The sequence below is a fragment of the Schistocerca americana genome, chromosome 3, assembly GCF_021461395.2.
Source record: "Schistocerca americana isolate TAMUIC-IGC-003095 chromosome 3, iqSchAmer2.1, whole genome shotgun sequence".
NCBI lineage: Eukaryota > Metazoa > Arthropoda > Insecta > Orthoptera > Acrididae > Schistocerca > Schistocerca americana.
Window position 1 is genome coordinate 590,522,918 of NC_060121.1, and position 2,500 is coordinate 590,525,417.

General features: G+C 65.2%; 1 pseudogene; it reads right to left on the reverse strand.

Moving 5' to 3' along the window:
* The window catches only part of LOC124607582, a 7,597-nt pseudogene that overhangs the window by 2,115 nt on the left and 2,982 nt on the right, over positions 1-2,500 (reverse strand).

Genomic DNA, 2,500 nt, shown 5'->3' on the forward strand with positions numbered 1-2,500 from the left:
TGAAGTACGTGGTTGGCGGTCTCCACGGCCTGGCACCCCGCGCGGCATCTGGTGTCCGCCTCCCGCCCGCGACTGCGCCGTGCCTTCGTAGGGAAGGCGTTGATGCGGGCGCGGAGGGCGTCGATGTATTCACGCCCAGATAGCAGGCGACTGGTGTCGGCGACCCACTGATGTTGGCCACTGACGGCGGCAGAAGATGACAGTGCCGCACCGTCAATGGCGATGTGTAGGCGCGCCGCCCACATTTCCCCAACCTGCGTTGACGATTTGAGGAGGTGGCCCTCCCACATTAGGTGGCGCTCCAGCACCTCGATCTCACGCTGCACCTCATCCATGCCTGCACCGTCGCAGGCTGGCCCTATCTTCTTCAGCGCCAGGAGACGGGACCGACGGAGGGTCGGACCCATCCATCGGCAAGATGGAATGCCGAGGCCCCCCTGGGCAACAGGAGCGTGGAAGTATCCCAGGGGGGTGTCCGCCGGAAGGCGGAACCATCTCCTGACGGCGGCCCGGATGGTAACGTCGGCCGACTTCAATGCACCCACCCGGGTGCGGCTGAGGGCCAGCCCGTGGTACAGGCCAGGGAGAAGTACGTTGGTGAGAGCGTGGAGGCGCTGTTGCGGCTTCAGCGGAGCTCGGGAGATGACGTCAAGCTGCTCCACCAGGTGGCTACGTGGATTGAAGACACAGCGACCCGCCGTGGAAAATTGCAGCCCCAGGTACCGGAAGGTTTCACCCACACGCAGGGCAGGCATGGTGGTATTGCCTGCTGTGAAGGTGACATTGCTGTCCACCTTCACCTTCTTCTCGCGCCCTGACGCGACTAAGGCGAGGGTGAAACACTTCCGGGCGTTGATCTGCAGCCCCAGGTGGGCGAGGGCTGCGGTAGCTGCGTCGATGAGGGACTGCAAGCCCCTCGGGGTCGCTGCAAACAGCAAGACGTCATCTGCAAAGGCCGCAGCGTTGACTCTGCGACCGAGGATCCGAGCTCCGATGTGGGAGGGCAGTTGGCCTAAAACGTAGTCCACCGCAAAGTTGAACAGGAGGGGGGAGAGGGGATCGCCCTGGCGAACGCCCCGTGCTGGCTGCACAGACACGCCCACGCCGGCGCCGTCCGCTATCACTGTCGTGCTGCCCTCGTAGCACCGCTCGACATACTCGACAAAGCAATCCGGCAGGCCATGCGCCTTCAGCACGGGGCGAAGGGCAGCATGATCTACCGAATCGAATGCCTTAGATACGTCGATCGATGCCACAAAGACAGAGCGGCAGGAGCGAACTGCGTCGGTGAGAGCAGTGTCCAAGATGAAGGTATTTTCCAACATCCCATCCCGAGGGATGAATGCCCGCTGACGTTCGTCCACAGCACATGCGCGCATCAGGCGTGACGCGAGAACCTTGTGAAAGGTCCGCGCCAACACCGAGCAGACCGTAATGGGGCGAAAGTCAGCGGGGGATGTTGGTGCAGCCGTTTTCGGGAGAAGGGACGTCCGCGCGCGAAGCAGGCGTTCCGGAAGGGCGCGGGCCAGAAGGAAGAGATTCATCACTTTCACCAGGACTTCGTGCGGCAGGCGCCGCAACTCCGCTGGGGTAAGGCCGTCCGGCCCGGCTGCTGATCCCCTGGGCGGCAACGCGGCGGCGACCTCCTCATGTGTGACCGGCCCCCATATGCACTCGAGAGCGACAGGCTCTGAGTGCGGGAGGAGGCGGTCACGAATGAAGCCCGCGGTGGAGATGGGCTTCTTGGTGAAGAGGTCCGCCCAGAAGTCCAGCAGACCAGGGATGGCAGGTGGCGGCTGGAGCAGGGTGCCATCCAAGAGGCCGCGCACGCAACGTGCACGCGACCGTCGGAAGGCATCCTGCGTTCTCGCGTACTCCCAGCGGCGCCGCTTGCGCTTCTGCGTCGGCGGCGCGGCAGGCGGCCGCTTCGATGGTTGGCGCGGCCGCTGTGTCCTGGTGATCGATCTCTCCCCTCTGGACCCGACCGACGCAAGGGCATCCGGGAGCATGCCCAGGATGACATCAGGCGGCGTGCCCCGCCCCAGACCTATAACACGATCCAGGGCAGAGAAACGCTGGGCGGAAGCGGGTAGCCCCGCCAGATGCTCCCAGATGGCGGCGTCAGTCGGCCCCTCCGGCGGCGGCCCGGTGGTGTCGGCCGCGAAGTCCTCGGCTGCGTCGACGGGCGGCGCAGCGGCCTCGCCCGCGTCAGGCAGCGGGCTCGCTGCTCCCCGGCGGGACGCCGGCTCTTCCCCCCGACCGATCTCAAGCGCCTCCATGAATTGGCGGACAAGCTGCTTGTGGGCAGCTTGCCGCCGTCGGCACTTGATTGCCTCGAGCGTTCGGTCGGGGAACATCCTGATGAGTTCTTGATTGACGAAGGAGAACCGGGCGTCCCTCTCAAGGAACAGTTCGGCCTCCGCCTTGGCGAGCGACAGGACTTCTTCCTCCGTCCACCTCGCGCGATGCCTCTCCGTGACGATCTCCGCGTTGGCGGCCG